We start from the raw sequence: 26,952 nt of genomic DNA, 5'->3' as shown, positions 1-26,952 counted from the left end.
AGAGACTGATTGAGATGGGGAGGGGATATGATGGAGAATGGAGTTTCAAAGGGGAAAGTTGGGCGGGGGAGGGATGGTATTACCATGGGATAGTTTTTATAATCATGGCAAATGTTAATAAAAATTGAGAAAAAAAGGTGGGGTAGGCATATCTCATAATAATTTTAAAAAGAAAATGCTGATGAAGATAAATGATTCTTATACTATTTTAACATATATCTAAGGTACATGCAATTGGTATAGATGTGGCAAATACAACTGTATTAAATATGTGCTTCAATCTAAAAAGAAAAGCTAGGGTAAGGAGATCAGAGGGCTCTCCACTAATATTCCATTAAAATTCAATTATAAAGCAACTATTGCCTGACACTTGTTATATATGCCAGTCACGGGGCTGGCCACTGAGCGGCCATAGGTGATGAAGGACAGTCCCTGCTGTCAAGGGCTCCTGGTCTCAGTGGAGAGAGGCTGTGGTGTCAAATGGACAGAAAGTACCTCTTGATACGTTAGACCATGAGCTTTGGATTAAACAGACCTTCCTGAATGCAGTTCTTTTTTTTAATGAGAGAGAGAGAGAAATGGTGTGCCAGGGCCTCTAGCCACTGTAATCGAACTCCAGAAGCATGTGCCACCTGTGTGCATGTGCATGCTTCTCCTAGTGCATCCAGTTTATGTGGGTTCTGGGTAGTCAAACCAGGGTCCTTAGGCTTTGCAGGTAAATATGTTAATCATTAAATCATCTCTCCAGACCAGTTCTTTTCCTTTTTTTTTTTTTGTGTGTGTGTGTATGTTGAGGCCAGAGGTTAATGTCAGTTGTCTTCCTCAATCACTCCTCACCTTATTTTGTGAAATTAAATTAAATTTTATTTTATTTATTTATTAGAGAGAGAGAGAGAGAGAGAGAGAGAGAGAGAGAGAGAGAGAATGGGTGCACCAGGGCCTCTAGCCACTGCAAACTCCAGATGCATGTGCCTCTTATGATGGTCTTGTGTAGGTAGTGCATGTGGGAACTGGAGAATCAAACCTGGGTCCTTAGGCTTCACAGGCATGCACCTTAACTGATAAGCCATCTCTCCAGCCTTCCCACCTTATTTTTTTATCAAAAAAAATTTTTTTTGAGGCAGGTCTCACGCTGGCCCAGGCTGACCTGGAATTCACTATGGAGTCTCAGGGTGGCCTCAAACTCACGGCGATCCTTCTACCTCTGCCTCCCAAGTGCTAGGATTAAAGGTGTGCGCCACCACGCCCAGCACCACCTTACTTTTTTAAAAAATATATTTATTTATTTTTTCTAGAGAGAAAGATTGGGTGGGTAAGGGCCTCTTATCACTGCAAATGGACTCCAGACTCTTGCACCACTTTGCGCATCTGCCTTTATGTGGGTACTGAGGAATGAAAACTGGGCAGGTGCCCTTGGTTTCCCACCAGGAATCGACGGTAAGACCCTATTGCTGAAGGCTCCACATACTTGGGCTGCAAGGCCACTGAGAAATCCTGCTGAAATAGGGCTGATAACCTCCTCCATGTAGACCAGCTAACAGAAAGCTGTAAGCCAAATTACACCTTTTCTTTTCATAAACTGCTTCTGGTCAGGTGTTTATCTCAACAATGAGAAAGTAACTGCACATACATGTGCATGCCTTATATGTACACATACTACATACACACCACATCACACATACTACACACACACACACACACACACACACACACACACGGAACTGCTCTAAGTAGTATTTTTTCTTTCCCTAAGGTAGGGTCTTGCTCTAGCCTAGACTGACTTGGAATTCACTATGTAGTCTCAGGCTGGTCTCAAACTCACAGCAATTCTCCTACCTCTGTGCTGAGATTAAAGGTATGCACCACCGCACCCAGCTTAAATAGTGTTATTTTTATTTTATTTATGTATTTTTTTTTATTTTTTTGAGGTAGGGTCTCACTGTAGCCCAGGCTGACCAGGAATTCACTATGTAGTCTCAGGCTGGCCTCGAACTCATGGTGATCCTCCTACCTCTGCAACCTGAGTGCTGGGATTAAAGGTGCGTGCCACCACACACAGCTAGTAGTGTTATTTGTTTTAAGAAGTGGTCGCATACTCCTTATGGTGGTTTGAATCAGATTCTCTACAAACTCATGCAGTCCCAGCTGGTGGCAATTTGGGAAATGAAGCCTTGCTGGAGGAGGTGTGTTGCTGGCAGAGGGCTTTGGGGTGCTATAAACCAGCTCCTCCTTGCCAGAGTTTGGCTCACTCTCCTATTGCCGTTCTCCACCTTCTGTGGCATAGGTGATGTCCAGCCTCTGCCCATGTTTGCCCCTGCCATCATGTAGCTTCCCCTCGAGACTGTAAGACAAATAAAAACTTTCCTCCCATCAGCTGCTTTTGGTGGGGTGTTTTGTCCCAGTCACAAGAAAGTAAATCCAAACACACCCATAATCCCAGCAATCAAGAGGCTGAATAGAAGGATTGTGGGATTGAGGCCAGCAATTAGCAATATCCACCAGACAGAGAGCCACTGACGTCATAATGGAAGAGTTCACTAGCATTCCTTCAGCCTTCCTCAGAGCTTCCTCCCTTACCACAGATAAGTTATTTTTCCTCCATGACTCACTCCTGGGATTTTTCCTTTCTGAGCAGTATAAGAAATACCTGTCTAAACAAGGTCAGTAGCAGTTCTAAAAAATCTGGCTTTTCAAATGATGTAGTGATAAAGTATGCATAACATAAGACCATATTAACCTTTTTTTTTTGTTTTTGTTTTTTTCCCAGGTAGGGTCTCACTTTAGCCCAGGCTGGCCTGGAATTCATTATGTCGCCTCAGCCTGGCCTCAAACTCACAGTGATCCTTTTACCTTGGCCTCCCAAGTGCTAGGATTAAAGGCATGTGCCACCACACTGGGCATTTTAGCCATTTATTTTTATTTTTAAAATATTTATCTAAGAGAGAGAGAATGGGTGTGCCAGGGCCTCTAGCCACTACAAATGAACTCTAGATGCATGTGCCCCCCTGTGCATCTGGCTTACGTGGGTCCTGGGGAATCAAATTTGGGTCCTTTGGCTTTGCAGGCAAGTGCCTTAACTGCTAAGCTATGGCTCCAGCCCTATTTTTAATTTTAATTTAATTTATTTGATTATTATTTGATAGAGCGAGAGAGGCAGACAAGAGAATGGGCGTGCCAGGGTCTCTAGCCACTGCAATGAACCAACTCCAGAGATATGTGCCACCTTGTGTATCTGGCTTTACATGGGGACTGGGGAATCGAACCCAGGTCCTTACACTTTGCAGGCAAACACCTTAACCACTTAGCCATCTCTACAGCCCAAACTTGTGTATTTGGAATGCTTAGTTCTCAGCTGATGGCAGTGTGGGAGGAAGTGTGTTTCTTTGGAGGAGGTGTGTTGTTGAGGGTGGACTTTGGGGTGTTATAGCCAGCTCCCTCTTGCCAGAACTCAGCTCACTCTGCTGCTGCTGTTTTCCTCCTGCTGTGGCAGAGGTGATGTCCAGCCTCTGCTCATGCCATGCTTTCCCTTGCCGTCATGGAGCTTCCCCTGGAGATAATAAGCTGAAATAAAAAATAAATAAAAATAAAAATCTTTCCTCCCATCATCTGCTTTTGGTCAGGTGTGTTATCCCAGCAATGAGAAGGTCACTGCAGCACACATCATATTCACATCCACATATAAATACACCCACAAATCATTGTTTTAAATCCTGGGGCTGGAGATGGCTCAGTGGCTAAAGGCACTTGCTTGCAAGGCCAAATGGCCTGGGTTTGATTCCCCAGCACCCAGGAAAGCCAGATGACCAAGCAGCGCATGTGAGTTCTTTTCCCATGGAGACTTCTCCCCAGCCCGGAAAAAGCCTTTTTGTGTTGGTTTGCTTGGTTTTTGAGGTGGGGTCTCACTCTAGCCCAGGCTGACCTGGAACTCACCATGGCCTTGAACTCAAAGCAATTCTCTTAACTCTGTCTCCCAATTGCTAGGATTAAAGGCATGAACCACCATGCCCAGCTAAAGCTATATTTTAAAATTTTACTTATTTATTTATTAGAGAGAAAGAAAGAGGCAGATAGAGTATTAGGCACACAAGGGCCTCTAGCCACTGCAAATGAACTCCAGACGTATGTGCCACCTGGCATATCTGGTTTTATGTGGGTCCTGGGGAATGGAACCTGGGTCCTAAGGCGTCATAGGCAAGGATTTTATCCACTAAACCATCTCTCCAGCCTGAAAAAGCTACTTAAAAAAAATACAAGTGTCCATTGGAAGATGAACACATGAACAATGTACATCAGTTTCATACAATGGAATTTCTGTTTTTACTCCCCAGTGCTGGGAATCACACCCATCACCTTATGCATGCAAGGCAAGTACTCAACCCCAGCCCCACACAACGGAATATTATCCAACCTTAAAAAAGAAGGCAATTTTGGGGCTGGAGAGATGGCTTAGTGGTTAAGGAGCTTGCCTGAGAGCCTGAGGACCCAGGTTTGACTCCCCAGAACCCACGGAAGCCAGATGCAAGGCCATTTCTCCACCCCCCAATTTTTTTTTTTTTTTTGAGATAGGGTCTCAGATAGTCCAGGCTGGCCTCAAACTCACTATATAGCCCACAGATGAGCCTGAACTTCTCATCTTCCTGCCTCTACCTCTGGAGTGCTGGGATTACAGGCACCACCATGCCCAGATACTCAGTGCTGGGAAGGGTCCCCAGAGCCTTTTGCATTTTAGGCAACCACCATACTGACTGAGCTACATCCCCAGCCTGCTGTTTTTTTTAATTGTTTTTTAAATTAAATTTATTTATTTGCAAGCATAGAGAGAGATAAAGAGAAGAGAGACAGAGAGAGAATGGGCACACCAGGGCCTCTAGCCACTGCAAACAAACTGGAGACGCACATATGCCCTCTTGTACATCTAGGATACGTGGGTCCTGGAGAATCAAACCGGGTCTTTTGGCTTCGCAGGCAAATGCCGTAACCGCTAAGCCATCTCTCCAGCCCCCCAGCCTGCTTTTGGGAACCTTTCTGTCTGTACTACCCAGTGCCCTCTGGAGCCAAAGCACCGCTTCCATAGCTGTCAGAGACAGCGAGGTGGGATATTAATTTAGTGCACAGGAACCCATTTTTTTTTGCTGTACCCCCTATAAATATAATTACACCCTGTCTATTCCAGGTTGAAATTGCCATTGTCAGATTAGCCCAGCTGGTGGGTGCTAATCTTCGTGGTTGTTTCTAAATACTGCTTGTGTTACCAAGCTAATAACAGCAGCAATGCCAGGCTGGAAATCACCGATCGCCTTCATTTCCAACTGGGTGATTAGAGGCCGTTGATAATTGCCCGTCGGAAAGATTGGCTGATTTATAATTAGCAAGCCAGACAAATAATATTTATGGGCAAGTTTTGTTTGCTCACAATAGGCTTAATGTTTCCATAGCTTGATTTCTAGTTAGACACAGATCTGGTGGAGGATTGCTTATCTGACATTTCTGACACTGCCTGGACAATGTTTGCTGCAATGTTTTTCTGAGATTGTTTCTGCCACACACTGGGTGTTTGTCTCTGGCTCCTTACGGTTCATAAGGTGTTAAGAACAGCACTGTGGAAACACTTTGATAAACCAGGCGTGTAGCCGGGCGGGGTGGCGCACATCTTTCATCCCAGGACTCAGGAGGCAGAGGTAGGAGGATCTCAGAGTTCGAGGCCACCCTGAAACTACATAGTAAATTCCAGGACAGCCTCAAGAAACCAAAATAAAATAAAATAAAATAAAATAAACCAGGCGTGTAATCCCAGAACTCAAGGCAGAGGCAGGAGGGATGCTGGGAGTTCCTGGCTAGCTTGGGCTACACAATGAGATCTTGTCTCAAGAAACAAAACAAAACAAGGGGTTGGAGAGATTGCTCAGTGGTTAAAGGCACTTGCTTACAAAGCCTGACAGCCTGGGTTCGATTCCCTAGTACCCACCTAAAGCCAGACACACAAAGTGGCACATGTGTTTAGAGTTCATTTGCAGTGGCAGGGGGTGGGCAGGAAGCATTGACAGGACCCTACTATTCTCTCTTTCTGAAATAAATAAATACTTTTTTTGGTTTGTTTTTTAAGGTAGGGTCTCACTGTAGCTCAGGCAATAAAATAGTTTTTTTTTTTTAAAAAAACAAGAGGTCTTGGTTTCCCACCAGGAATATATGATAAAACCCTATTGCTGAGGACTCCACATACTTGGGCTGCAAGGCCACTGAGAAATCCTGCTGGAACTGAGCTGATAACCTCCTCCATGTAGACCAGCTGACAGAAAGCTGGAAGAAGCCGTTCTGTATGCAATTCAATGGGAGAAAGAGAAAACACCAGTGAAGATACTCAACAGTGGACACTGCAAGCCTTATATTTGGCCAGCCAGGCCAAATGAGCTAACGGGTGCAATAGTGGCATGTCTGTCATGGTGGAAACCAACTGCCCTCCAGTTGGACTGGAGGCCTGCTCCATGGGAGGGAATACATCCCTGATACTGAAAACTTAAAACAGGGGTAGTCATGAGTCCTGCTGCTGTCTGGCTAAATGTATACACTATGCTTATCAAACTACCCACTAAGCACTTCTTTTAATGTTCATACTCTTATATTAATGCTACTCTCATTTTTAGTTAGAGAATCTTCTCTTTTCAGATGGCAGGGACCTTGGGATAACTCAGTAGGCATCATGGTGCTGGAAAGAAGTGACTGGAGTGCTCAGCACTGCAATATCTCTATCACACCTTCCAAGGCTCAGGGTCTAATGCGGAAGAGGTAGCAGAAAGAATGTAAGAGCCAAAGGGAGGGTAGGACTCTTTAAAATCAGTTTTCCAGACATTAAATGACCTTGATATTCATGACCTCACAATGCCTGGTACCTACACAGGACCCTCATAATGGGAGGAAAAGCTGGTGACATCAAAATAAAAGACTAACTGGGCTGGAGAGATGGCTTAGTGGTTAAGACACTTGTCTGCATAGCTAAAGGAACCAGGTTTGATTCTCCAGGACCCATGTAAGCCAGATGCACAAGGTGGTGTATACATCTGGTGATTGTTTGCAGTAGCTAGAGGCCTTGGCGTGCCATTCTCTCCCTCCCTCCCTCCCTCCCTCTCTCTCTTTCTCTCTCTCTCTATCTCTGATAAATAAGTTTAAAAATGAATATTTAGGCGCCAGGCATGGTGGCACACGCCTTTAATCCCAGAACTTGGGTGGCAGAGATAGTGGCCCTGAGTTCAAGGCTACTCTGAGACTACATAGTTAATTGCAGGTCAGCCTGGGTCAGAGTGAGACCCTACCTAAAAAAAAAAAAAATATATATATATATATATATAATATATACGTATATAATATATACATATATATTATATATATATATATAATATATACATATATAATATATACGTATATATTATATATATATATATATAATATATGTATATATTTTTTAAATTTAAAAAATAAGAGAGACTAAGTAAGAGGGGAAGGACCTTTGATGGGGAGTGGATTTGTAAAGGGGAAAGTGGGGGAGGAGAGAGAATTATTATGGTTTATTGTCTATAATTATGGAACTGTCAATAAAAAGTAAATTAATTCAAAATTTTATCTTCTATTTACTTACACGTGCATATGGGGGGGGTCTGGTTTGCAAACAAATGCCAGACACATGTGATACTTTTTTCATCTGGCTTTACGTGGATGCTGGGAGATTGACCCTGGGCCAGCCAACTTTGCAAGCAAGCACATTGACCCTGCTGAGCCATTTCTTAGCCCTCCCCAGGCCTCTTTTTTTTTTTTTTTTTTTGAGGTAGGGTCTCACTCTAACCCAGGCTGACCTGGAATTCACTATGGAGTCTCAGGGTGGCCTCGAACTCATGGCAATCCTCCTACCTCTGCCTCCCAAGTGCTGGAATAAAAGGTATGTGCCACCACACCTGGCTCATACCTCTTGGTTTGTTTTTTTTTTTTCATTTTTTTTATTAACAACTTCCATGATTATAAAATATATCCCATGGTAATGCCCTCCCTCCCCCCACTTTCCCCTTTGAAACTCCATTCTCCATCATATCCCCTCCCCCTCTCAATCAGTCTCTCTTTTATTTTGATGTCATCATCTTTTCCTCCTTTTATAATGGTCTTGTATAGGTAGTGTCAGGCACTGTGTGGTCATGGATATCCGGGCCATTTTGTGCCTGGGAGGAGCGCGTTGTAAGGACCCTGAGTCTTGGAAGGTGTGAGAGAGATGTTTCAGTGCTGAGCGCTCCTCTGTCACTTCTTCTCAGCACTATGGTGCCTTTGGGTCATCTCAAGGTCCCTACCATCTACAAAGAGAAGCTTCTCTAACCAAAAATGAGAGTAGCATTAATATATGGGTATGAACATTAAGAAAGTGCTTACCAGGAAGTTTGGTGAGCATAATATATGCAATTAGCCAGACAAAAGCAGGCATTACATTCCTAGGGCTCATGACCTCCCCCATCATGAGTTTTCAGTACCAGGATGTATTCCCTCCCATGGAGCAGGCCTCCAGTCCAATTAGTGAGCAATTGGTTTCCCCATAACAGACATGCCACTATTATACCTATTGGCTCATTTGGCCCAGTTGGCCAAACTTGAGGCTTGCAGTGTCCACTGTTGTTTACATCCAGTGATGACTTCTGTCTCCCAAAGAGCTGCATGCATGCATACAGCATAGCTTTTTCCAGTTTTCTGTGAGCTGGTCAACAGGGAGGAGTTTTGTTTTTTTTTTAGTTAAAAAATTATTTATTTATTTATTTAAGGGAGTGAGAAAGAGAATGGGCAAATGAGGGCCTCCAGGCACTGCAGATGAACTCCAGACACATGTGCCACCTTGTGCATCTGGCTTATGTGGGTCCTGGGGAATCAAACCAAGGTCCTTTGGCTTTGCAGGCAAATGCCTTAACTGTTAAGCAATCTCTCCAGCCCTTCTTTTTGTTTTTCGAGATAGGGTCTCACTCTAGCCCAGGCTGACCTGGAATTCACTATGTACTCTCAGGGTGGCCTCGAACTCACAGCGATCCTCCTACCTCTGCCTCCAGAGTGCTGAGGTTAAAAGCATGTGCCACCACACCTGGCTCACGGGGAGAGGTTTTCAGCTCAGCTCCAGCTTGATTTCTCAGTGACCTTGTAGCCCAAGCTTGTGAAGTCTTCAGCAATAGGATCTTACCATCTATTCCTGGTAGGAAACCAAGAGCCTTGGCAATGGCCTGTAATGTTTTGGAGGCAACAGGGACCACCCTGACCAACAACTCACTGGAAGGTATCCCATCCTTGGCACTGAAATTTTTCTCATAAAAATGTATGGCTTCTGGATGTGCCATTGTCAAAAAAAGTAGGTTTCCATATGATTTATTCATTCCCTCTTAAATTTTAATTAATCCTTCCCCAGCCCTTCCTTTACTCGATCTCTTCCCCTGACTTTGCTTAGGCCATTGCACCCCCACTAATTTGCTCATCTACTTACATATGTACAATACCATTCCAAAGAGGCGTAAGCATCTGGCATTCATTGCAGCAACACAAAAAAAGGGCGCACGCATTCGCAGTGACGAGAGACCCTGGTGAGCACCCCCGGCCAGGAATGGGCATTTCCATGAGCAAGACCCCAGGTTTGCTGGGTGCCTCCACACAGCGCATGTGTGCTCTGCTGGCTTCTAGAGTCACGCTCTCTAGTTTCACTTCCCAACAGTTGACTAGGGTGCAGGCAATTTCTTTTTGGTCTCTGGCTGAGTCATCTGTAGACAATAAACAAACGGAGCTCCTCTACAGCTGGTGATCCGAGCACTATAAATAACAGAGCTGGGGTTCCTCCTGGAACCAGAATTCTCACGGGAGAGGAGGACCATAGTGACAGCTCAAAGTTGTCAACCTTCCTCTTTGGGGAAGTCCAGGTCTGGTTTCTGCTGACCCCTGTATCTTGGCACCGTGAGTGGGAACAGTGCCCTCCGGAGCCTTTAACAGAGATCAGCAAGCTCTTCACTCCACGCTGTTTTCTGGAGAGGGAAATTCCAGCTGTGGGCCATGTGGCTCCCAGTGGGGAAGCAGGCTCTCGCCAAGCTTCTGTAAATGGGGTCCACCTTGGAAACCAATTGCACATGCTGTAGCGAAGCTGGAAGGTTCCACAGAGGAAGGGCACTTAGCATGGTCCTTAGTCCATGGTAAGGACTCAGGAGGTTCCATTGAATGAAAATACTTTGTGACATGATTCCAGAAGGGGTATTTCTTTATTGTGTTGCTTGCTGCACTGGTATAGCAGCTTTGAGTTTGATTGTTTCGAGACAAGGTCTTGCTATATAGCCCTGGCCAGCCTTTGACTTGAGATTTTCCTGCCTCTGCTTCAGGCAGGATTATAAGCATGTTCACCCAGTACCACTTTTTTTTTTTTTTTTCCAGGTAGGGTCTCACTCTAGCCCAGGCTGACCTAGAATTCACTATGTAGTCTCAGGGTGCCTCGAACTCATGGCAATCCTCCTACCTCTGCTTCCGGAGTACTGGGATTAAAGCATGCGCCAAGGGGAGAGAGACAAAGAGAGAGAGAGAGAGAGAGAGACAGGCACGCCAGGGCCTCCAGCATGGCAAATGAATTCCAGACACATGCGCTACCTTGTGCATCTGGCTTACATGGGTTCTGGGGAATTGAACCTGGGTCTTTTGGCTTTGCCAGCAAGCACCTTAAGCACTAAGCCATCTCTCTGGCCCTGCTCTTCTTTTTGAAACAAAGTTTCCCAAGATGTCTCATCCTTGCAATGTAGCAAAGAATGACTTTGAACTGCTGATCCTCCTGCCTCTAGCCCTCCACCTCCCCTGCCCAGTGCTGTGGGTGGTGCCGTTCTGTGGACTGGGTTCCTGGACTGTGCAACAAGGGGAGAGCTGGCTGAGCAGCAGCATCCTTCACCTCTGCAGCCTTGCTGTGGACTGGAAGTGATCAGCTCCTGCCGCCGTACTTCCCCTCCAGGATGGATTTGCGCTTGAAGCTGTACGCTGAAAACAAACCATTTCCATCTTTTCTGTTTCTTTGTTTTATGAGGTAGGGTTTCACTCTAGCTCAGGCTGACCTGGAATTCACTCTGTCGTCTCAGGGTGGCCTCAAACTCACGGCGATCCTCCTACCTCTGCCTCCCGAGTGCTGGGATTAAAGGTGAACGCCACCACACCTGGCACCATTTCCATCTTTAAGTTGCTTCTGGTCAGGTATTTTGTCCTAGTAATGATAAAGTAACTCACATAGTAACATCTTACAAAACTGTAGGGCAATGTCACAGTCAATATATAAAGCAGTTCCACCTGCATAAGATACATTGTGCTCTATCAGGCACACCCTCACTGTCACTGTCTGCTTTTGATGCCTGACAAGCAACAATCTATCCTCCATTTCCTACATTTTTTGTCATGACAAGGACAGAATAGAGCTTGGCTACCCTCTCATTGCTAGGACAAAATACCTGACCAAAAACAACTAATGGGAGGGACAGGGTTTATTTCAGCTTACAGGAGACAATTCATCACGGCAGGGGAAGCGCAGCAGAGCAGAGGCTGGATGTCACATCTTGTCACATCAGCTGGGAGGTAGTAGCAAGAGTGAGAGAGCTACCTAACATTCATCAGGACTGGAATAAAAATACCTCAAGGTTTGTGGCCGGGCGCGGTGGTGCACGCCTTTAATCCCAGCACTCGAGAGGCAGAGGGAGGAGGATTGGTGTGGGTTCAAGGCCACTCTGAGACTGCATAGTCAATTCCAGGTCAGCCTGAGCCAGAGTGAGACCCTACCTCAAAAAACCAAAACCAAAAACAAACAAAAAACCCTCAAGGTCTGAGCCCACTGACACATCCTCCAGCAAGGCTCCACCTCCCAAAGGCTCCACCACCTTCCTAAATTTGCCACCAGCTGGGAACCAAGTATTCAAAATACATGAGACTTTGGGTGTCATTTGATTCAAACCACTACAGACGCACATGTCTGTAATCCAACAATGAGCAGGCTGAGGAAGGAAAATTGTGAATTAGAGGCTAGATAGAGGCTACATAGTGAGACCTTGTGTGTGTGTGTGTGTGTATGTTACTGAGAAAGAGAAAGGGAGAGAGAGGAGGAGAGACAAGCATACTGTGTAATCTCTGGCGATTGTTTTTGTTTTTTGTTTTTTCGAGGTAGGGTCTCACTCTAGCTCAGACTCACCTGGAATACACTATGTAGTCTCAGGGTGGCCTTAAATTTATGGCAATCCTCCTACCTCTGCCTCCCGAGTGCTGGATTAAAGGCGTGCGCCACCATGCCTGGCTGATTATTATTATTATTATTATTTTCACTCCACATAATTCCCTGGAGATGTATCCAAACTTTTCTGGAAATGAATAGCTGTTTTTCTTATATTGCAAAATAAACTTCTGTGGTATGAATGTACCAGTTTGTTGAACCATTCACCTGCAGAAGGACATTTGGGTTCTTTATTTTTTCTTCTTTTTTTTTTTGGTTTTTCAAGGTAAGGTCTCACTCTGGCTCAGGTTGACCTGGAATTCACTATGTAGTCTCAGGGTGACCGTAAACTCTTTTATTTCATTTTATTTATTTTTTTCTCAATTTTTATTAACATTTTCCACGATTATAAAAAAAAATCCCATGGTAATACCCTCCCTCCCCCCCACTTTCCCCTTTGAAATTCCACTCTCCATCATATCCCCTCCCCATCTCAATCAGTCTCTCTTTTATTTTGATGTCATAATCTTTACCTCCTCTTATGACTGACTGTAAACTCTTGATGATCCTCCTACCTCTGCCTCCCAAATGCTGGGATTAAAGGCATGCACCACCATGCCCTGCTATAAGGATTAAAGAAAAAAAAAAAAGAATGAGGACCCATTTTTCAAACTGTCTGCAGCAAAGTGTCCTGGTCCCATGATTCACAGGCCTCACTATGGCTTGAGGAATAGAATGTGCTGACTATAGACCTGGGTTCTGACAAACAGTCTATCTTAGCTGGGCATGGTGGTGCTTGCTTTTAAGCCCAACCCGTTAGGAGGCTGATACCTTGTCTGTTTGGAAGCCCTCATTCTAATCCTACTGTGGAAGGAGGGAAGAGACTTGCCCGCTCATAGCTCTCCATGTGGAATAGTAGAATGAAATATTTTCCACCAGAGTGGAAAATAACAGATGGGCCCAAGGCCTCAAGGGTCTGCTTGTGCTCAGATGTTATTGGGACCCCATGCGGGGTCACAGCTCAGCAACACTGCCATGGGCATCACTTGACGATGTGGTAGCCCCCCGAGACCCAAGGGGCTGCCACCCGGCCGCTCCAAAGGGAGGCATCCCTGGCTCTTTTGCTTTCCTTCAACCACCTTACAAGAGGCTTGGTGTTTCTTTTTCTTAAATCAACACACTTAGGACTCTTTTTCTTTCCTGGCAAGCTGAGAACATGAGATATAGATGCAGAGCATGAAGGATGGTGAAAATACTCTGGAATATTGTAGTGGTGGTTATACACATCACGACTGTACTGTCACTGATGGTAGATTGTGTGATGTGTTCATTTTAATACTACTGAAAGAACTGTACCCAGCTGGGTGTGGTAGCTCATGCCTTTGATCTCCACCAGTTCAAGGCCAGTCTGGCCTATAGAGTGAGTCCCAGGTCAGTTTGAGCTGCCTCCAAAATGAACAAAGAAAATCCCACACCCAACATATAAGTGCATGAGGTTATGAGTAAGTTGATTAGCTTGGGTTTAATTATCTTATAACAAGGATATATATATAGCAAAATATAACTTTGTACCTCATAAACATATTATTATTAATTATTGTGATACTTGGAATGAAACCTAGGGCCTTGTGCATGCTAGGCAAGCACTTATCACTGAGCTACACTCCCAGATTTCTTTTTTCCAAGGAAGGGGTTTTGTTCTAGCTCAGGCTGACCTGGAATTCACTATGTAGTCTCAGGCTGGCCTTGAACTCAACAGCAATCCTCCTACCTCTGCCTCCCAAGTGCTGAGATTAAAGGTATGTGCCACCATTACCTCCATGTGGGTCACTATGTCAGAGTTATAAATTATTATTTGTCAATTAAATATGAGCAGGGGCAGCTGGGTGTGGTGGCATTGCCTTCAATCCCAGCACTTGGGAGGCAGAAGTAGGAGGATCACCATGAGCTGGAGGCCACCCTGAGACTACATGGAGAATTACAGGTTAGCCTGAGCTAGAGTGAGACTGTACCTTGAAAAACACACAAAACAACAACAACAAAATGAGCAGGGGGCTGGAGAGATGGCTTAACTATTAAACACTTGTTTGCAAAGCCTAAAGACCCATGTTCGATTCCCCAGGACCCATGTAAGCCAGATGCACAAGGGGGCGCATGTGTCTGCAGTTCATTTACAGCAGCTGGAGGCCCTGGTATGCCCATTCTCTTTCTTTCTCTCTCTCTCTCAAATAAATAAAAATAAAATTAAAAAAAAAAACTTGCTTGAAAACTTGCAGAATGGAGGTTTGTGTTTTTTAAAAAATAAGCAGGGAATGTGGTGCATGCTTTTGATCCTAGTACTCAGGATGCTGATATAGGAGGATTGCTATGAGTCTAAGGCAAGCCTGGGCTACAGAGTGAGTTCCAGATCATTTTGGGCCAGAGTGAGACCCTGCTTCAATGCCCCTGCTCCATCTACTTCCACAAATCCAAAACAGACTGTTTCCTGGGTAATCTGGGGCAGTGTGAAGAGAGATCAAATGTTAGAATATCAAAGATGAAAGAGATCTCAGAGGACATCTGGTCTACCCTTCATTTCTAGACAATGCTCCTAAAGTCCAGGGTAGGAAAATGATGTGCTTAAGCCACGCAGGAAATTGAAAAGAGAGAGGCCTGAAGTCTTAACTGTGTGACTGTGTCCTCAACCTGAGCTTCTGGTCCTGAGGGCAAGGAGTGGAGTTCCTGCATCTCGTCAGTTTTCAGAATAATGAGCTTAGACAGAGAAGCCACAAACTGCTCTTGTGTGAAAGTGGCCACCAGACATGTGTTTGGCTGCACTGTGGTGTTGAACATTCTAAAATTAATTGCTAGCATTTGAAAATCAGGCCAATTTACACAAAAATCCAGACTTTCAGTTTCTTTTAGCAAATAGATTGCTCCAGCAGCATCAGGCCCACGGGACCAGCTTGCTCTGGTTCTCCACAGTCTCCACGCTCCCCACAGTCTCTCTTTTCTCCTCAGGCCTGCCTTGTTTTCCTCAAGGCAACCTGCTTCAGCCCTTCAAACAACTGCCTCTAGGACAGTTGGAGCCCTTGCTTTACTCTTGGGCTGAAACATGTAAGTCTTTGATCATTTTCACTGGAAGGTGTTTGGGCTACCGGGTGGAGTGCAGAAGAGTGCTTTGTATACCTGGGTCTCTGTTTTGTTCTTATTGGCTTTACCTACATGTGGCCTCAATTTACCTCTGGCCAGCTATTTTTTTCTTTGAAGTAGGGTTTCACTCTAGCCCAGGCTGACCCGGAATTTACTATGTACTCTCAGGGTGGCCTTGAACTCACAGCAATCCTGCTACCTTGGCTTCCCCAGTGCTGGGATTAAAGGTGTGCACCACCACGCCTGGCAGCTATTTTTTTTTTTTAATACTCCATGGTTTTGGTTTTATGAGACGGAGTCTCATGTAGCCAAGGCTGGCCTTGACCTCTTCATCATCCTATCTACACTTACTAAGTGCTGAGGCTCCAGGAATACATAGTCCCACCCAGCTTGGTTTGAACCATTTCCAAGTATACAATTTGGTGGCATCAATCAAGGTTGTGAATGATTGGCACTAAACTTTAAAAAAAAATTTTATTATTTATTTATTCATTTGAGAGAGAAAGACATATGGAAATAGGCAGGTGTAGAGAGGCAGAGAGAGAATGGGCCTCCAGCGATTGCAACCCAACTCCAGATGTGTGTGCCCCCTTGTGCATCTGACTTACGTGGGTCCTGAGGAATCGAACTGAGGTCCTTTGGCTTTGCAGGCAAGTGCCTTAACTGCTAAGCCATCTCTCCAGCCTGGTACTGAAAATTTTTATTACTCCAAACTCTTTTTTTTTTCCTCAATTTTTGTTAACATTTTCCATGATTATAAAAAGTATCCCATGGTAATACCCTTCCTCCCCCCCCAACTTTCCCCTTTGAAATTCCATTCTCCATCATATCCCCTCCCCATCTCAATCAGTCTCTCTTTTATTTTGATGTCTTTTCCTCCTCTTATGATGGTCTTGTGTAGGTAGTGTCAGGCACTGTGAGGTCATGAATATCCAGTCCATTTTATGTCTGGAGGGAACGTGTGTTCCTTTGGCTCTTACATTCTTTCCGCCACCTCTTCCGCATTAGGCCCTGGGCCTTGGAAGGTGTGATCAAGATGTAACTCAGTACTCCAGTCACTTCTTTCCAGCACTATGATACCTTCTGAGTCATCCCAAAGTCACTGCCATCTGAAAAGAGAAGATTCTCTATCCAAAGTGAGAATAGTGTTAATATAAGAGTATAAATATTAAGAGAAGTGCTTACTGGGCAGTTTGATAAGGATAGTATATACATTTTTCAGACATCAGCTGATGTTACACCTCTAGGGCTCATGACTACCCCTGTTTTAAGTTTTCAGTATCAGGGATGTGTTTCCCCCCATGGAGTGGACCTCCAGTCCAGTTGGAGGGCAGTTGGTTTCCACCATGACAGACATGCCACAATTGTATCCGTTGGCTCATTTGGGCTGGCTGGCCAATTATAAGGCTTGCAGTGTCCACTGTTGAGTATCTTCACTGGTGGTATCTCTTTCTCCCATTAAACTACCTGTAGAATGGCTTCTTCCAGCTTTCTGTCAGGTGGTCTACATGGAGGAGGTTATCAGCTCAGTTCCAGCAGGATTTTTCAGTGGCCTTTCAGTCCAAGTATGTGGAGTCTTTGGCAATAGGATCTTACCATCTATTCCTGGAGGGAAACCAAGGGCCTTGGCAATGGCCTGTAATGTTTTTGGGGCATCAGCGACCTCCCTGGCCAACAACTCACTGGAGGTATCCCATCCCTGGCACTGAAAATTTTCTAACAATGATCTGTGGCTCCTGAGTGTTCCACTGTCCAAAACCAGAGGATTCCATATGATTTATTTATATCCTCTTAGATTTTGATTAGCCCTCCCTCCACCTTTCCTTTACTCAATCTCTTCCCTTGACCTCACTTTGGGCCTTTTCACCCTTGTTAATCTATTCTTCTACTTACATATACACAATACCAACCTATTAAGTGCCCTCCTCCCTCCGTTTCTCTTCCCTTTATATCTCCTTTTTAACTTACTGGCCTCTGCTACTGAGTTTTTTCCTTCTCTTTAAACTCCAAACCCATTAACCAACTCCCCATCCCCCTCTTTCTGCTGTCCCCTACAACTCCTGGTTTGTTTTCTGCCTTGTGAGTTTACCTGTTCTCTATGCCTCATAAGGACTTGTAAGCGCAGTCGGGCCATGTGTGCCTCTTTAGGGTCAGGGTTATTTTAATTAGTACAGTGTTTTCAAGGCTTCTTCCTGTTGGGATGTGTGTCAGAATGTTTCTTCTTCCTCCCTTCCTCCCTCTCTCTTGCCCTCTTTCTTCTTTCAGACATGGTTTTGTGTAGCTTAGTCTGGCCATGAACTCTAAGGATGACCTGGAGCTTCTGATCCCTCCTGCTTCTATTCCCAGGTGCTGGGCTTGCAGGTGTGTGCCATCACGCCAGGTTGCTGCAAGTGTTAGGAACTGTGGTCATTTGATTCAGGTGTCCCTCATAAACTGATGTGTTAGAGTGCAAGGTCCCCAGCTGGTGGCAATTTGGGAACTGGAGCCTCCTGGAGGCGGTGTATTGTTGGGAGCGGGCTTATGGGTGTTATAGCCACTGTCCCCTTGCCGCTGTTTAGCATACTGTCTGCTGCTGTTGTCCATCTGATGTTGGCCAGGAGGTGATATCCACCCTCTGCTCATGCCAACATTTTCTCCTGGTATCATGGAGCTTCCTCTTATGTCTGTAAACCAAAATAAACCCTCTCCTCCCACAAGTTACTGTTGGTTGGGTGTTTTCTGTCAGCAATGCAAAGCTGACTGAAACAGAGATAGAACCCAAGGATGGGGGCTGGAGAGATGGCTTAGCAGTTAAGGTGCTTGCCTATGAAGCCTAAGGACCCAGGTTAGATTAGTACCAACTAAGCCAGATGCACAAAGTAGTGCATGTGTCTGGAGTTCGTTTGCAGTGGCTAGAGGCCCTGGCGTGTGTATTCTCTCTATATATCTGCATCTTTTTCTGTCTCTCTCAAATAAATAAACAAAATACTTTTTAAAAAGCCGGGCGTGGTGGCGCACACCTTTAATCCCAGCACTTGGGAGGCAGAGGTAGGAGGATCACCGTGAGTTCGAGGTCACCCTGAGACTACATAGTGAATTCCAGGTCAGCCTGGGCTAGAGTGAGACCCTACCTCGAAAAAAAATTTTTTTTTTAAAAAAAACAACCAAAACCAAGCCGGCCGTGGTGGTGCATGCATTTAATCGCAGCACTTGGGAGGCAGAGGTAAGAGAATTGCCGTGAGTTCAAGGCCAGCCTGAGACTCCATAGTGACTTCCAGGTCAGCCTGGGCTAGATGGTTAAAACAAGCCAAAAGGGGTATGTGTGTGTGTGTGTGTGTGTGTGTGTGTGTGTGTGTGTGTGTGTGTTGGCATACATGTAGAGGTCAGAGGATAACTCTCAGATGTTGGTCGTTGAGCTTGCTGTCTTCCTTGTTCGGCTGCCCAAGTAGCTGCGATTACCGGTGTGCTTCACTGTGCCGGGGTAAACATGTGGGGAGGCCACACGGAGTAAGCGAAGACACGCCTCCCTGTCCACATTTCCGGATCCCCGCAAAAATCCAAGCAGCAGCGGAACAGGACTTTTTTTTTTTTTTTTTTTTTCTTAAGAGAGAATGAGAGCAAGAGAACGAGTGAGAGAGAAAGAATTGGCATGCCAGGGCCTCAGCCACTGCAACTGCACTCCTGACATTTGTGCCACCTAGTGTGAAACCTCATGCTTGCCTCACCTTTTGTGTGTCTGGCTAATGTGGGATCTGGAGAGTAGAACTTGGATCCTTAGGCTTCGCAGGCAAGTGTCTTAACCGCTCAAGCCATCTCTCCAGCCCTGTTTCTGTTTATTTTTATCAGTACTGTGTGATGTTTATATACCTAGATATAAGAATAGGTCCACAAGGCTAGGGAGATAGCTCATTGGGAAGAGCGCTTGCCATGCAAGCATGAGAATTTGAGTTCGATCCCCAGCATCTACGTAAAAAGCCGGGGAGGGGGGTGTCCTGTGCACATATCTCTAACCCTAGCACTGAGGGAGTCAGGGACAGGAGGGTCACTGGGGCTCACTGGTAAGCCAGTCTAAGTGAGAAACGGCAAGCTTCAGGCTCACAAGAGACTGTCTCACAGCAATGAAGTGGGAGAGTGATAGAGGGGCCACCCAACGCCCCTCTCTGGCACACGTGCTTGGGGTGTGGGCATTTGCACACACCAAACATGCATGCACACACACCACATACTGCACATACACACACCGAGAAAAGAGTAATGCCTGGTGTAGTGGCGTACAGCTCTAATCCCAGCACTTGGGAGGCAGAGGTGGAAGGAACGCTGTGAGTTTGAGGCCAGCCTGAGACTACAGAGTGAATTCCAGGTCAGCCTGGGCCGGAGAGAGAGAGGGAGAGAGAGAGAGAGACCCTACCTCAAAAAACAACAACAAAAAATTTTAAACAGAGTAAGTATAATTATTATAGATAGGTTTGGAGACACACAAATGATAGGTGAAGCATCCAGCTTGGGCTGAGGTGTAGCTTCAGTGGAAATAAGTATGACTCAGGGTATGGGAATAACATGCACACCTAGGAGCGCCTTGCGACCATGCACAGCGCTGCGTGCAGCAGTCAGCGCATCGTGTTCTGATGGAGTGAGGTGCTGACCAATCCACTTCCCCTGTTAACTGCGCTTATGTCAGAGATTTTATGTTTTGGTTAATAATGTTTATGGGATGAGTGTCCATCAAGGAAATCCAGAAGTAGATCAAGTGCATTGCTGAGGCAGAGAGACAAGCGGGACACGATGGCACATGCCTGTGATACCAGTACTGGTTGGTGGGGCTTGAGGCAGGAGGAAAGACAGTGAGTTCGAAGCCAGCCTGGGTTACATGGTGAGAGCCTATCTCCAAAACAGAACAGAAAACAACACACACACACACACACACACACACATACACACACACACGAGATACAAGGCCTGGGAGATGGCTTGGCAGTTAAAGGAGACTGCTTGTAAATCCTGGCAGCCCAGGTTCAATTCCCCAGTACCCACATAAAGCCAGATGCACAAAGTGGCACATACATCTAGAGCTTATTTGTACTGGTAAGATACCATGGTATGCCCATAGTCAATTTTTGTCTCTTGCAAATAAATTTAAAAAAAAAATTAAAAATAACACAGGGCTGGAGAGATTGCTTAGTGGTTAAGGTGTTTGCCTGTGAAGCCTAAGGACCTAGGTTCAATTCCCCAGAACCCACGTAAGCCAGATGCACATGGCGGTGCATGTGTTTGGAGTTTGTTTGCAGTGGCTAGAGGCCCTGGTGTACCCATTCTCTTTCTCTCTCTCTAATAATAAAGTAAATTAAAAAGACAGACTAGGGCTGGAGAGATGGCTTAGCGGTTAAGCGCTTGCCTGTGAAGCCTAAGGACCCCGGTTCGAGGCTCGGTTCCCCAGGTCCCACGTTAGCCAGATGCACAAGGGGGCGCACGCGTCTGGAGTTCGTTTGCAGAGGCTGGAAGCCCTGGCGCACCCATTCTCTCTCTCTCTCCCTCTATCTGTCTTTCTCTCTGTGTCTGTCGCTCTCAAATAAATAAATAATTAAAAAAAAAAAAAAGACAGACTAAAAAAAAAACCAAGGACACAAAAAGATGACTTGAGTGCTCACTTTGGTAGCACATGTACTAAAATTAGAATGATACAGAGAAGATTTAGCATGGCCCCTGCACACAGATGACACGCAAATTCATGAAGCGTTTTCCATTAAACAAAAAGAAAGAAAGAAAAAGAAAAAAAGAGATGACTTGAGAGGTGACTTTCCCTTGTGAAGTTTGAGGTCCATATACACACTCTTACTTTCTGTGAATCTTTGAGAAGCCCAAACCCCTGCTCTGGGGTGTGTTTTTACTTTCCTTCTAAGTGCCTCTCTTTCTCTCTCTCTCTCTCTTTTTTTTTTTCCAAGGTAGGGTCTCACTCTAGCCCAGGATAACCTGGAATTCACTCTGTTTTCTCAGGGTGGCCTTGAACTTACAGTGATCCTCCTACCTCTGCCTACCAAGTGCTGTGATTAAAGGCGTGCGTCACCACGCCCAGCTTTCTGTCCGCCCTCATGCTTACAGGTACTTACTGCCTATATTAAATTATCTTTAAAGTATTTTTATTTATTTATTTATTTGAGAGCAACAGACACAGAGAGAAAGACAGATAGAGGGAGAGAGAGAGAATGGGCGCGCCAGGGCTTCCAGCCTATGCAAACGAACTCCAGACGCATGCGCCCCCTTGTGTATCTGGCTAACGTGGGACCTGAGGAACCGAGCCTCGAACCGGGGTCCTTAGGCTTCACAGGCAAGCGCTTAACCGCTAAGCCATCTCTCCAGCCCTAAATTATCTTTAATAAAACCCCAACTTTGCTTTTAAAAAGGGGGATCATGGAAGTTGTTAATAAAAAAAAATTAAAAAATAAACAAAAAATAGAAAATAGAAAAAAAAAAAGGATAATGTGTGTGAGAGAGAAAGCAAGCTCATTTTCATGAAAAGGAATTTATTGGCCTGAGTATGTGAGTTGTCCCACAGTGACTAACCTTAGGCACTACTGCCACCAGGAGTTCAAATGAATAAACACTGTGTCACCTGAATCTTCCTCAGGTTCATCCAAGGCGTGACTTGTGGGGTGCAGAAACATCCTGACTAGTCTCATTGATCCCTACATTTTATCTTGTAGTGTGCATATCACAGTATTGCCTCCCTTCCCCCCCTCCCCTCCCCTCCCTTCCCCTCCCCACCCCTCCCCTCCCCTCCCCCTCCCTTCCCCTTTTTCCTCTGTTCTCTCTTCTTCTCATGCTACCTCAGGTGTGTGTGTGTCTCTCTGTCTCTTACCCTGTGCTGCTCAGACATATATGAGGTCTGGCCTCCATCTGGGAATGGAAGAGCATTGTATTATTTTTTTTAAAAAAAGATTTATTTTTATTTATTTGAGACAGAGGGAAGGAGAGAGAGCGAAAGAGAGAATGGGCACGCCAGGGCCACCAGCCACTGCAAACAAACTCCAGATGCATGTGTCACCATGTGCATCTGACTTCCATGGGATCCGGAGAATTGAACCTGGGTCCTTAGGCTTCACAGGCGTGCGCTGTAACCTCTAAGCCATCTCTCCGGCCCGCACTGTGTTATTTCTTAATTTAAACTTTTCTACTTGCCTCTGCTTTCTAGTTTGGTTAACTTCTTGCTTTAGTCACACGCATGATTTTACTCTGGTCCCTGAATCTACCACATGGGTGTTCTCCCCAACTCCAGCCTTGCTACCTGTGTACTTATTATAAATTCAGGGTAACCATGAGCGTAACCCTCTTCATCACTTATTTTTCCTCTGAATTTCTTTTTTAGTTTAATTTTATTGATTTATTTAAGAGAGGGAAAGAGAGGTAGAAAGAGAGAGAGAATGGGTGCATCAGGGCCTGCAGCCACTACAAACGAACTCTAGATGCATATGTCCCCTTGTGTATCTGGCTTACGTGGGTTTTGGGGAATTGAACCTGGGTCCTTTGGCTTTGCAGGTAGGTGCCTTAACTGCTAAGCAATCTCTCCAGCCTCTCTTCTAACTTTCTTGGTCTGTTTGATACCTTCCCTCTTCAGGAAAGCACATAGTGGATGCTATGTATTCTTTTTGAGTCTGCATATAAGCTCCATCCACATATTTGTGGTTCTACTCCAGCTTTCCTCCCCAAACCTTCAATTTCTCTTCAGCTTTAAGCCCTTCCTTCTTCAGCAAAGCACATGCCGGATGTCACGTGTTTTTTAAAAATTTTGTTTGTTTGTTTATTTATTTGAGAGCAACAGACAGAGATAGAGAGAGAATGGGCAAGCCAGAGCCTCTAGCCACTGCAAACGAACTCCAGATGCATGCGCCCCCTTGTGCATCTGGCTAATGTGGGTCCTGGAGAATCGAGTCTCGAACTGGGGTCCTTGGGCTTCAGAGGGAAACACTTAACCGCTAAGCCATCTCTCCAGCCCACGTGTGTTCTTTCTGAGTCTCACACATCTAAATTCTTCTTCCCACGTGCTTGCAACTCGGTTCGTCTTTTCCTAAAGACCTTGATTTCTCTTAAATGCACCTTATAACCTATACAGTGTTTCCACATAAGAGCGTGTTTCCTACTTCCCATGTGTTTAGCTTCTCTTCCTAGACCCCAATCTCCCTTAAATAAACCCCACAATTTCTTTATTAAAGGTAGAATGGAACCCAAAACCTGGGGTTCATAAATTATGGGAGACCCCGTCTGAACTCCCAAATCCTGCATCAATAGGAACACATACACACGTAACATATGCACACATATATATACATGCAACAAAAACTTTACTTAATGGAAGATAGCTTTTCTTTTCTTCTCTCTCTCTCTCTCTCTCTCTCTCTCTCTTTTTGATTTTGTTTTTGTTTATCGAGGTAGGGTCTCACTCTGGTCCAGGCTGACCTGGAATTAACTATGTATTCTCAGGGTGGCCTCGAACTCACGGCAATCCTCCTACCTCTGCCTCCCAAGTTCTGGGATTAAAGGCGTGTACCAACTACATCCGGCGGAAGATAGCTTTTCTTAGCTTCTCAATTCACCTTATGATACAGTTCTTGGTATGCTCTGCGTCTCATGGGAACTGATGTTTCAAGTGGAAGAAAAAGGGTCACCATGAGAAGTCAGTGATTAAAAAGTAAAGAGAGCCGGGCGTGGTGGCGCACGCCTTTAATCCCAGCACTCGGGAGGCAGAGGTAGGAGGATTGCCATGAGTTCAAGGCCACCCTGAGATGACAGAGTTAATTCCAGGTCAGCCTGGACCAGAGTGAGACCCTACCTCGAAAAATCAAAAAAAAAAAAAAAAAAAAAAAAGTAAAGAGAAATGGAGAGATGGCTTAGTGGTTAAGGTGCTTTCCTGTGATGTCTAAGGACCCAGGTTCAATTCCCCAGGACCCACGTAAGTCAGATGTACAAGGTGATGCATACATCTGGAGTTCATTTGCAGTGACTGGAGGCCCTGGTGCGCCCATTCTCTCTCCCTCAAATAAATAAATTTCTTTTATTATTATTATTATTATTATTATTATTATTATTATTGAGGTAGGGTTACACTCTAACCCAGGCTGACCTGGAATTCACTATGTAGTCTCAGGGTGACCTTGAACTCATGGCTATCCTCCTAACTCTGCCTCCCAAGTGCTGGAACTAAAGGAGTGCGCCACCATGTCCAGCGATGAATATATTTTTCAAAAAAGGAAATGAAATCAGACTTCAACTGACATGGCATGCCTTGCAATTGTGAACAATCTGGGTATCTTGGATGTCAAACTGACACTTGTTTGAAAACTTCTAACAAGCTGACAAAATGTGGTGTGGTTTCTGATGGGGATGAAAGCTTCATAAGCGCTGGACTTCAAAGGGAATCTTCTAAGAAAACAGCTACAAATCCAATCAGCCTTTTCACATCCACAAGTAAACAAGGTTCTGGAGGGATGGGCTGAGATCTAAGGAGGAAGGAGACAGGGAGGGAGGTCCCTCTCAGCAGGGCTGCTTGCCTCTTTAGTTCCTTATGCAGGAGGCCTGTGCTGTTTGAAGTTGAAGAGGCTGTTATGGGTGCTGAGGCTGTGGTGGTGGTATTTTTTTTTATTTGTTTGTTCATTTTTATTTCTTTATTTGAGAATGACAGACAGAAAGAGGCAGAGAGAGAGAGAGAGAGAGAGAGAGAGAGAATGGGTGCACCAGGGCCTCCAGCCACTGCAAACGAATGCCAGATGTATGTGCCCCCTTTGCATCTGGCTAACGTGGGTCCTGGGGAATCGAGCCTCGAACCAGGGTCCTTAGGCTTCACAGGCAAGTGCTTATCCGTTAAGCCATCTCTCCAGCCCGGTTTCTTTCTTTTTTTTAAAAAAATAAAATATTTCTTTTTAAAAAAACCTTAAAAATATTTATTTATTTGTTTGAGAGAGAGTGAGAGAAAGGCAGAGAGAGAGAGAGAGAGAGAGAGAATGGGTGCACCAGGGCCTCCAGCCACTGCAAACGAACTCCAGATGCATGTGCTACCTTGTGCGTCAGGCTTACATTGAGTACTGAGGAATCAAACCGGGGTCCTTTGGCTTTGCAGGCAAGTGCCTTAACCACTAAGCCATCTCTCCAGCCCCAATAAAAAGTTTTTATAATAGGTAAGGAGCTTGCCTGCAGAGCCTAAGGACCCAGGTTCAATTTCCTAGGATCCATGTAAGCTGTATGCACATGGTGGCACATGCATCTGGAGTTCGTTTGCAGTGGCTCCAGGCCATAGCATGCCAATTCTCTCTCTCCCTCTTTCTCTCTCATGAAAAAAAAAAAATAATAATAATAACTTTTTTGTTGTTCTTGTTTTTTCGAGGTAGAATCTCATTCTGGCCCAGGCTGACCTGGAATTCACTATGTAGTCTCCAGGTGGCCTCGAACTCACAGTGATCCTCCTACCTCTGCCTCCCCAGTGTTGGGATTAAAGGCACGCCCCACCAGGCCTGGCATTAAAAACACTTTTTATTGACCACTGCCTTAAGTGTAGACAATACATCATAATTTCCTCCCACATCCCATCCCTCCTCCCAAATCCATCCTCCAATGAGTCACTTCTTTCCAATTAGTCACCCTTCTAGGCTGACGTCATCATCGTTTCCTCCTATTACGAAGGTCTTGTGTAGCATCAGCCACTCTCAGGTCATGAATCTCAAGGCCATTTTGTGTCTAGAAGACAGCTTTGTAAGCTCTGCTCCCCTTTCTTTGGATCTTACATCCCACCACCTCTCCCACTATGGTCCCTGAGGGAGTGATAGGGATGTCTCACTTAGCGCTGAACACTCCACTGTCACTTCTCAGCACTACGGTGAGTTTTGAGTCACCCCAGTGGTCACCATCATCTGAAAAGAGGAGCTTCTCTAACCAAAAGCAAGAGTAGCATTAATCAATGGGTCTAAACATAAGTGTTTAGAGGGCAGTTTGGTGGGCATAATATATCCATTTAACCAGATAACAGCAGAGTTTCCCACCTAGGGCATATGACCTCCCAAGCCATAGACATTTGATTAGGTTTTCATTACCAGGCAGGAATTCCCTCTCATGGAACAGGCCTCAAGTCCATTCAGAGAGCAGTTAGTTGGTTTCCCCCATCACAGACATGCTACCATTGTACCAGTTGGTACATTTGGCCTGCCTGGCCAGCTGTAAAACTGACAGGATCCGCTGCTCATTAACACCATTAATGACTTTTCTTCCCCAACCGGCTGCATAGGACTTTCCAGCATCATGCCAGTTAGTCAATAGGGAGGAGGCTTCCAGCTCAGCTCAGCTTGATTTCTCAGTGATCTGCAGCCCAAGCACGTGGAGTCTTCAGCAATAGGGTCTTTCCATCTTGTTCTGGTGGGCAACCAAGAGCCTTGGCAATGATAGCTTGTAATGTTTTGAGAATATCAAGGGCCTCCCTGGCCAAATCTTGCTGGGAGGTATCCAGCTCCTGGTACTGAAATTTTTTTAATAACAATTTATGGCTTCTGGATACAATATTATTCACTTCTACAAGGTACTTCTGTCCAGACTCTCTCTCTTTAGCATATATTATTGGCTAGCCATTTCCATTTGGCTTATTCATA

The 26,952-nt window shown here is 45.2% G+C and overlaps 1 protein-coding gene and 1 non-coding gene across 2 annotated transcripts in view; both read left to right on the top strand.

Moving 5' to 3' along the window:
* Tnfrsf17 (TNF receptor superfamily member 17) overlaps positions 1–26,952 on the top strand; it is a 58,354-nt gene that overhangs the window by 18,878 nt on the left and 12,524 nt on the right. The window lies entirely within an intron of this gene.
* Positions 20,969–21,076, top strand: LOC123453408. The gene has a single exon (XR_006632801.1). It is a non-coding gene; the product is annotated as a U6 spliceosomal RNA (small nuclear RNA).

This window comes from Jaculus jaculus, chromosome 11, assembly GCF_020740685.1.
Source record: "Jaculus jaculus isolate mJacJac1 chromosome 11, mJacJac1.mat.Y.cur, whole genome shotgun sequence".
In the NCBI taxonomy this organism is placed as follows: Eukaryota; Metazoa; Chordata; class Mammalia; order Rodentia; family Dipodidae; genus Jaculus; species Jaculus jaculus.
Note: the sequence above shows the minus strand (reverse complement) of the source record. Positions and strands in the feature narration are given on the sequence as shown.